The 10,602-nt window shown below is 40.6% G+C and overlaps 1 pseudogene; it reads right to left on the bottom strand.

Annotated features, from left to right (window-relative positions):
* Nucleotides 1-5,215: 5,215 nt before the first annotated feature.
* Nucleotides 5,216-7,954, bottom strand: LOC108434898 (annotated as a pseudogene).
* Nucleotides 7,955-10,602: the final 2,648 nt, after the last annotated feature.

Genomic DNA, 10,602 nt, shown 5'->3' with positions numbered 1-10,602 from the left:
ATCCAATTGGCTTGTTTAATGCTGAGAACTGATTGGCTGGTGGAATTCTGGGACCCCATTGGTTATTTTAGTGTTCTGCTGTGATCCGATTGGCTTGTTTAATGCTGAGATCTGATTGGCTGGTTGAATTCTGGGACCCCATTGGTTATTTATAGTTGAATCCTGCTATCTGATTGGTTGTTTCACTGCTGCATTATAATTAGAGACTTGAATCCTGGAGTTCAATTGCCTATTGGCAATCTGATTGACTACTTGAATCCTGCAATCTGATTGTCTATTCCAACTCTGCTATCTTAATTGCTGTTCCAACGTGGCTTCCTAATTCCTGAAATCTGATTGGCTGTTTAAACACTGCAATCTGATTGGCTTATTGAATCCTTCTGTATCTTATAGTAGGTGCTAGTATGAATAGCCTTTAATACATTTAAAGGAATACAGGCATTTTGTATCCAGAAAGTCTACAATAGTAGGTAAATCATTGTTATAGCAGGACAAAGTCTTTCTCGTAATTGGATTTACAGCTTGAAAATTTAAATGATGTCTTAAACAAGTACAGAAAGGGCAACTCTATAATTATCAGCGCCTACATCAAACAAGCCATAAAACTATGCATTTATTTATTTATTTTTTGTAAGAAAGAGACTAGAATTTTTTCTAATGCAGCTAAGCTGCTAGTTTCTCTCCATGGTACATAAAAGTAGAAAAAAGTAATTACTAGGAAAGAAACTACTTCAAAAGCAAATTATCTCACCAAAGCTATTTTTAAAATACCTAAATCGTTTAAACATGCACCATGAGGAACATCTGCTAGAAGCCAAAAAAAAGAGAGAAAGAATTAAGAAAGGAAAAGTGTAGGATGGAAGCATTATGGGGGAGGGGCAGCAGACGGATGGAGAGGTGTCAAATGCAATGAGGAGCACTCAGCTGTGGTCTTCCTCCTGGCGCAGCTGCTTGCCATCAAGGGGCAAAGCCTAGTGACCCCAAAATATCACCAGCCTGACACCCTGACCTAAATCTGTCCCAAGCAGTCTTATCTCTCTGGACCATGTGTAGGCTTTGACATGTAGTGTGACTTGCCTCGTTGCTTTGCTTTGAGATCTGATAGGAACACGCTGCTCCTCTGAAAATTACATCCCTTAAAAAAACGCAAAACTGGATATCATGGCTTTCTAAAGAGTGAATACAGCTACAGATGCCAATTAGAGTGTCAGCTTACAAAGGGTCAAAGTACACAGGCAGTATACTGACTCACAGATGACCTGACATTCATCAGTTGCAGGGATAAAAAAAGGTAATGGCACCAAAAGCGACTGTAAAAGAGACCATTATGAGCTTCAGGACTCATCCACTTTGAGCCATGTAGTCAGTGCTCATGCTATTTGCTTAATTTGGGCAAGGTCATGGATATGTACTGCAGGCCACATTGGAATAAGTTGGGCCAGAAAATCCAAGTCCAAATCTATGCTTTTGAAATTCGGACAAAATTTGATTTCAATTCAAGTTTTATTTGTATAGTGTTTTTCACAACAATTTTGTCACAAAGCAGTTTTACAGAAGTTTGAAAACATACAGTTATAACATATCCTCCAGTGAGCAAGCCAGAGGTGACGGTAGCAAGGAAAAACTCCCTCAGTCTGGAGGAAGAAACCTTGGGAGGAACCAAGACTCACAAGGGGAGACCCATCCTCCTCTGGTCAAACAGTATTTACAATTTAATAAGCTAAATGCCAAATAAAAGCTAAGACGATTTCTGTTTCAACACTGGATGGTAAAGCTTTAGAAACTGCACTGGTAGAGGCAGTCTCTGACTGAGGCAGTTTCTGACTGAGTCTTTATGAGAAGTGGGGGTGAGCTGAAACAGTCCCATCCTATCTCAATGCTGGTACATCTGAATGGCACAATGATGTAATTGAGGGTGTTGCAGTTGGCACAAATGAACAGGAGAGTGGGTTGGTGATGGTGAGGAGGAGGCCCTGATGGTCAGTCTTCAGCAGGATGAGAGGGCAGTCATTATCTCAGGAAGAGTAAAGAGACAAAAGTAGTTCTGCTGAGGAGTATGACTGTAATAAATATGATTTCACCATCAACAAACCTGTGTGAAGTGGTGGGTCAACAGCACCAACATCTCAGTTTACCATAAGCCCCTATGTCCATGAACCCCTGGATCTCCTGCCTTTATGTAAAGGAGAAGGTTAATTATCAAAAGCTAAACTAAACAAATATGTTTTCAGTCTAGACTTAAAGGTTGAGACTGTGTCAGAGTCCCGAACATTAACTGGGAGATTATTCTACAATTTGGGGGCTTTGTAAGAAAAAGCTCTTCCACCCATTCAAGTCTTCTGAATTTTAGGAACCAGGAGAAAACCAGCATCCTGGGATCTGAGTAAGCGAGGCGGTTCATAATGGGAAATAAGATCTTGCAGGTACTTCAGTGAGAGACCATACAGGGCTTTATACATCAATAAGAGAATTTTATAGAGAATTTATAGTTGTAATTTGATAGGAAGCCAGTGTAATGCTGATAAAACTGGGCTGATGTGATCAAATTTCCTGGTTTTAGTGAGAACTCTAGCTGCAGCATTCTGAACTAATTGAAGTTTATTTAGGTTCCTGTTGGAGCATCCTGACAACAATGCATTACAGTAGTCTAGCCTTGAAGTTATAAAGGCATGTACCAATTTTTCAGCATCATGTAGGGATAACGCATTTCATAACTTAACAAAAATGCATTTCTTAACTTAACAAAACCCAGCCAGCGCAAGACCAAAACACAAAACTCTAACGGTAAACGTTATTAGCTTATTAGGTGTTTGCCTCGATTTGTCACAGAAAACTTGAAAAGGTTCTTATTGGTAAGTCACACTCCCTGCTTTGATTGGACAGGCTCACTGGACACTCTGGGTCAATTTAGGTGAATAAATCCAAATCTTGTATGGAACCTGAAAAATGACTTTAAAAGTCAATCAGCACAAGACTCAAACCAACAACTCTAACACTAATGGATAAACACACTAAACACTACACTGCTGTGCTGCCATCAACTTGTTTTGTTCTCTTCACTCATTACGAAAGGTTGTGGGTGTGGGGCTGGATGTAAATCCCAGGCGTCCATTGGTCTATGGGTGGGCCTATTTTCCAGCTGTCTATCATAGACTTAATATTGCCTAAATACTGCTTTGATCTTACCTGGCAAAACACAGGAGCTTCCAAAACTGAAGCTCAAAGAATCTGTAAAAGATCATAAAGAAAAATAGAACTTCTAATGGTAGACCACTAAAACTGTTACCATCAGATAAACTTTCAAGCTTCACTTTTGCTACAAATCTGAAAGAAAATCCTTCTGTTGTGAGAAGACAACTCAATATTATGAGTCTGAAAGGATGTGTAGCTGTCAAGAATCTTTTACTGAGAAAAGGAAACAGACAAAAAAGAAGACATTTTCACTAAAACCTGAAATTCTGAGATGGAATCATTAGAAGTAGAAAATGAAACCAACTTCTAAGACTGAACTGTAGCCTCTTAAGCTCTTTCGAACCGCCAGTGGTTCCAAAACGTACTTCGTCATATGCTTTATAACTTTATATTTCATAAGCTACATTCAGAAGGTGGGTGTTGTATGAAGCTGTAACTGTCTTCTTACCAGTCAAATAGATGGTGATGTCATTTTAAACCCTTGTAATAAAAGAAGCTGAACTCACATTTTTTTTTCTACTGAAAGTCGACCTATTTTTCCACAAATCTGGGCTATAAACTATAAACAGATGGCATCTCTTCAGTGATCTGCTCTGTAGAAATTCCATCCATCCATCCATCCATCTTCTAAGCCGCTTCTCCGTCAGGGTCGCGGTCTGTAGAAATTATTTTTATAAAATAATACAAAGAGATTTTTGGCTTTCAGCAGTAAATTGTAAGCATATTGCAATGTGTGTGATCATAAAACACATTTTATGTTAATTTAGTGAGCTTTCAAAAAAATAAATAAATAAATAAATAAAATAAAAATTTACATTTATTTCATGCAGGTACTGAATAATTTGCCTTACAATTTGGTCATGTAATTTTAGATGGACAAACCAAAATATACCCTGGAGCATAAGCATATCTGGAGGTTAAAAATGTGGAAAAAACATCCCTGCAGATTTCTTTGAAAAACTGAAAGCGAGTCTCCCAAATAGACTGGAAGCTGTAATAAAGGCAAAAAGTCAATACAAATGCTGAGAATAAAATGATTCTATATCCAGCTGTTGAGACTTTTATGCGGTTTTCAGTTAAACATTCTACTTTTCTAATTTATTTTCTAATTTATAATTAATTAATTAATTCATTCTAATTTATAATTAACAGTATGTGATACTGTATTGGAAGGACAAAAATGCCAAAGCTATGAGGTTTTTTCACAATTGTTTGGCATTTTTCATGTTAGCTTTATCACATAATGTATTGCTGAAGTTAACATGCCTTGCAAATCAAGAACATTGTCATTCATGAGTCAAAGATTATTTTCCTAATAAATGCCTGACATATATTACATTTTTTCTACTATATCTCATCTATGTTAATACATTTTAGTGCATCAAAATAAAATTCATTTTCAGCATTTGTGCCTCCCAAAGTTTTAAGATGCGGTGGTGGAATTATCCTTCCATAGGTATAAAAAAAAGGTAATTTAGCCACATAAACTTCCAAATAAAATAGTTAAGCATGACTTTTAGTTTGAGAGAAATTAAAAGCATTTATTTGTCTGTGAATTCACATTTTCTCAAATGTCATGTGGCACGACTGACAATAAAGCACTTTTACTTTGGCATGCTTTTAATAAAAAGCAGGCAGGGTAGGGAATGGCATCATAAGGAGGAACCCAAGTGTTCTTCATGGTGCAATGCCAAGCTCAGTAGTTCTTTCACAAGTACTGTGAAAAAATGTCATTGCTGAGTTGTGGTTTGTCTGGGTCAGACGGTGTGACCCTCAGGAAAGCCATGGAAATGTGTTTTTATTAAAAAATAATGCTGATTTGGGGAAATTTTTTTGAACTTTTATTTTATTAATATTGGTGTCCAAATACAAACTGTGTAAATACATTTGCTGATGCATTTGGACACATTATCAGTGATGTTCCTGGAATCATTGGGTGTTTCGGGTCTTTCAACATCATACACACTCATCCAAGTGACCCAGCTGGGGTTGATCAGACCCCAGCTTGTGTCCAGATGGCTAACTAGCTACCGTGACTCCATGGTTCTCCTCCCTTGAGCCACAGCCATCTTGAGGCCTTCTCTGTCGCTTTGGTGGTATTGCGGATGGCTCTCCTCTTTCGCTTAACCCGTGATGTCTAAACTGCTTAAGGCTCTGGCCAAGGAACGGGCCATGATACCTCTGCATCCAACCTCGACTGGGAGGCACCTCGCTCTCCATCCAGCCTGCTAACAGTCATTGACCAGTCCCGCATACTTGGAGAGCTTCCTCTCAAATGTTTCTTCCAAGTGGTCTTCCCATGGGACTGTCAGCTCCAGCAACACAGCTTGCTTGGTCAACTCAGATACGAGGACAATGTCTGGTCGGAGGGTGGTGACAGCAACGTGGCAATTTCAGCTGCCATTTGAGGTCCACCAACAGCTGCTAGTCTCTAGCAGAGGTCAGGATGCCTGCTGGTGATCTTTTGACCGGGGCTGCCTGCTCCCCAGCTCTGACGAAGGCAATGGTTTTCTTGGAGGAACGAAACTGCTTTGCCCACACAAGTCCAGTGCTGATGGCTTCAGCAATGGTCTTAAGGACTTGGTCATGCCTCCACCGGTATCGTCCTTTTCCAAGTGCCATAGTGCAGCAGCTGAAGATGTGCTCTAGGGTACCTCTCTTGGAACACAATGGACATGCTGGTGTTTCTGCTATGCCCCAGGTTAGATGGGCTTGGAAGCACATCATACACTGCCTGGACAAGGAACTTAACAAGGTGAGGCTTGGCTTTCCAGGTCTCAGTCCAGGTCACTTTCCTCTCAATCATGTTCTCCCATCTTGTCCAAGCCCCCTGATGCCTCATTCCCACTGCCTTGCATGACCTTGTCTCCTCCACAGCTGCTCTCACCTCCTCTTGAACAAGGTACTGCCTCTCCTTCCCTCTGGTGTTCCTTTGGGGAGGTGTCTCAGCCTCTTGGACAGCCTCCTCTACCCTCCACTTCCTGCCCGTCCTCACTTGTATTCCAGCTTTGGCCACCTTCGGATCACTAGAGTCGCTGTACTGCACCACTTCTCTAGCTCTTGTAACATGGAATCCTACTCAGTGGAAGTTGACTGGATAGATGTTGACTCTCTCAGAGAGCTGTCAAAAACCTTGCCCAAACTCTTGACTGGCTTATCTGTGATCATTGGAATGGCTGTGCCTGCGATGTAAAACTGGAACTTGTCCTACACCTTTCCTTTTCTCAGCACCATGGATCTTGATTTGACAGGTTTGAAACACATCCAGCCTACTCTATCAGCTTCTTGAGTCCCTTCAGAATCCACTGGCAGACTGAGACTGATTCTGTCATGACTGTGAGGTCATCCATGAACGCCCTGATGGGTAGCTGCCATTGTCCAGAATTCATCCGGGGCCCTCTGCACTCTGGCTCAGCAGACTTGGTGAACATATTCATGGCCAGAGAGAACAGTGTCACAGAGATAGTGCACCCTGTGATGATACCGATCTCCACCTTGTGCCAACTAGATGTCGTTGCTGCAGAAGTGATCCTCATCCTGAAGTTGATGTACTAATTCAGTGATAGGGTCTCTACACCTACTAGGGACATGATGTTTTATCAGAGTGAGCTGGACTAACTTGTGTGGAATGGAGTTGAATGCATTTGCCAGGTCAAGCCATAACACTGACAGGTTGCCTTTGTTCTCTCTGGCCTCCCGAATTAGCTATGTCACTACACCGGTATGCTCCACATGGCCCGGCATTCCTGAAATGCCACCCTTCTGGACTGATGTGTCAATATAGGTGTTCTTTGTCAGGTAGGTGCACAGCCTCTTGGAAATGGCACCGCAGAAGATCTTTGCCTCAACGCACAGTAGGGAGATGATGCGGAATTGGTCTGGCTAGGTGAGTTTTCCTCCTTCTGGACCCACACCCCTTCAGCCACTCGCCATTGTTCTGGGATCTTCCCCTTTCTCCAGAAGACTCGCAGGACTTTCCACAGATGCAGTAGGAGTTTGGGACAGTTCTTGTACACTTTGTATGAAGTACAAAGAATAGTTCATACATGTTTTTTTAGGGCTTAAATAACTTTTAAGCATAAACATCATAACAAATGCTGCGATGGACTGGTGACCTGTCTAGGGTGTATCCTGCCTTCTGCCTGAAGACTGCTGGGATAGGCTCCAGCACCACCCCCCCCCCCCCCCCCCCCCCCCGCGACCCTGACGGAGAAGCGGCTTAGAAAATGGATGGATGGAAAATTTCTAAAATTCTGATTTTGAGATTTCTTCTTATTAATCCCACTGCTCAGCACAGAACAGGTGAAAATAAATCTCTCCTGCCATGATTTAGCCTGTGTGCATGTGTAAATGTGAGCACCATAAGAAAGTAAAAGCAATTTATCCAAACAAATGAACCCCTCTTTAAACAAAATGAAAGAACTATAAAAGAAGTTTAGAAGTTTAAATAGTTCAGTTTTTGTTCCCGCTGTATTCTTTTCCTCCCTTGCGCCTGCCTGGGCCTTTCTTCATCGCTGTAATAACAAAGTGAAGCAGAGCAGGCGCTGCCTATCTGTGCTAATGTCTGTATTAATCCACTTCAGCATGCGCTGAAAGCAGGAACATGACAAATCCGTCGACTCTAAGAGGAGGTGGGGGGAGTGGGTGTGGGTGGGGGGGTTTCGCAGCTGAAGACGAGTGATGCTTTTCTCCTCCCCGAAGAAAAACAGCCTGGATACTTACGCTGCACATCATTTGTATCTGATAAGCCATTATCATCCATCTTTCCCATAATATCAACACATTTATTTGGGGTTGCATCAAAAAAAGCCCTGCTGGGGGCTGTAATCCTTTACCTGGTAGTGCTGCATGTTCACAGGAGCAGTCCAAGCGGCCTATTAGAGAGGGAGCGCATTCCGAACACATCACTGCTGCTGACTGAGAAGGCAGCTAAGCCCAGCTGTCACCTCCTTTCACAGTAATTATCACAAGTCATGAGCTTCAGACATTCCTTTCTTTTTTTAGACCTCACATATCATATGCCTTTAATATAAGCAACAATAGACTCCTCAGGATGTGGCATTATTCTCTGTTTCACTATTAGCATCAATGCCTGGGTACAAGGTGTGAGATACAGGGGCCCTGTGGGATCCGGGACCTGATAATGAACCTCTTGGACCCTATAAATGTCTCAAAATTGAAATTCTGGGGTGTCCCTAAAAATAAACTTTTGATATTATGCTCAAAAGCAAATTGAGGGGAAGGTCTTTGTTTAGTTGCTTCACCCACAATCAGTGGGCTTCTGTCTTTGAACTAACTATAGATGTAGCAATGGTCTGCCTCAGGGTGGCGGTGTTGCAAATCGGTTGGTTTTTCATGGCCTAGCCACTGTAACTACGTCCAGGATACCTCTGACAAACTTAGTATGCAAATGCGTATTTGCAAATCTGAAAACTTGCCCAGTTTACTCCTTTCTCAAACTGAAGACAACAGGGACACTGTGTAAATATCTCACTTCATGTGTGGAAGAATTGTTAAACATTTTGTTGCCATTGAAGCCATCAGTGTCGCTATGGCGAGTGAGTTAGCAGCCAGCCAATGCTGGAGTAGCCAGTCAACATGAGCCCCCCCAAATAACAGGAGATATTTTGTACACTGCCTCGGCCTAAGCCATGTTGGTATATGGGGAAAAAATGAATGCCATTTTTTCAAAACTGGCAAGTTCCAAAGCTGACAAGTTTTCCCCCAATTATCACTGTGTCATTTGAATTATCAGGTCAGTAAACCGTCGAGAAATGAATATTGTTACATGGGACAGTGGAAAATGAATTTCAAAGTTAAAATGTATTAAATAAGATGTGCATTTTTGCATCATCAATTTATTGTTATTTGTTTTATAGCTTTTATAAAGGTGCAGATGATCAGTTTTACTACCCAGAACACGTCATGTGGTGCAACCACACCTTAATTTAAAATATTGCATCTTAAAGTATTTATTTTCACTACTGAAAATATGTACAAACTACTCATTGTACTTGGACACCTATAAAAAAAAACTTTCTCCTTGAACTCAAGGTTGTACTTTTATTGAAATAAATGAACATTATTATAATAATAACATATTCATGCTCTCCCTGGGGGTCACACCACCTGATTGGTAAACTGAACCAGCCGAACCATGACTTAAAAATGACACATTGTTCAATATTTGTAAAAGAGCTATTGCCCCATGAAGGTCACTTAGTGTCTTTTTGATGATGCAAAACTCTTTCTTAAAAGCATATTAAAATAAAACTTCTTTTTTGTCAGTTGCACCACATGACATTTCAGGAAATCAGTATTTATGGACAAAAATGTTGCAATTCAATACTTGTAAAGCTGCCTTATTTTGTACCATGTTATACATTTAAAGCCAAACTATTTTATTTAAAACTTTATGTAACTAAATAACCTTTTTTCAAATCATGAACATAATCTGTATGTATGGTTAAACAGTTGCGCCACCTAATCAGGGCTACTGTTCTTGGCATTGCAGCCTGAATGTCACTTGGGGTCCCCTTTCTGATGGCATGCCCCGCCCACTTTTTCTTAAAAGTATGTCAGAAAACAACCTCTTCATTTTCAGTTGTGCCGCATGACATTTGAGGAAATGTGAATTCATGGACAGAAGTTTTGTAGGTAGTTAAATACTTTTAAAGTTGCCCTATTTTTTCTTAAACTAAAAATCATGCCTAACTATTGTATGTAGTTTATTTAGTTTTATGTAGCTAAATTGCGTTTTTAAAGGTAGGACGGTCACACTACATGATATCTTTGGTGTTCGGGAGGCATATATGCTTAAAGTGAATTTCATTTTGATGCACTGAACGTGTATTCATGCGAAGTAGGTACTGTGAAATAATGTGACCTATGTGTGTTTTTTCAACTATTTTATAGGAAAATAAAGGAAAAAACTTACAGAAATGCCTCATGCAAAGCAGCAAGCTGTCCCAGTAAAAAAACAGCTCCGACCTGGAGCTCAAATCTGGGCTACAAAATGATACAAGACCTCAGAGGCCCATGTCAGGCAATGTAGGCCAGAAATAAAAAAAATTAAAAAAGAATTTTACTACTATTCGTTCTCTCACTGAAAAATCTAAAAGCCAGTCAGCTTAGCTTGTCATTTAAATGGGATTTTGATTAACATTTTGTGTTCTCTGAGTGATTTTCTCTTTGCTCAACCTGAAATTAAACTTTTAACACAGGAGAGAGGGAGAAATAGAGAGAGAGAGAGAGAGAGAGAGAGAGAGAGAGAGAGAGAGAGAATGTGGAAATGACCACATTTTGAGGTTTTTGGTCAATTCTGCAAGCTGACTGAAAGCCAGGGATTTTTTATTTGTTGATCAGATCAATCAGGGCACAGAGTTGAGCTTAATGATGATTTTGTCAGTA

Source organism: Pygocentrus nattereri, chromosome 21 (genome assembly GCF_015220715.1).
Source record: "Pygocentrus nattereri isolate fPygNat1 chromosome 21, fPygNat1.pri, whole genome shotgun sequence".
NCBI lineage: Eukaryota > Metazoa > Chordata > Actinopteri > Characiformes > Serrasalmidae > Pygocentrus > Pygocentrus nattereri.
The sequence above is the reverse complement of the archived record's forward strand: the minus strand, read 5'-3'. Positions and strand labels throughout refer to the sequence as shown.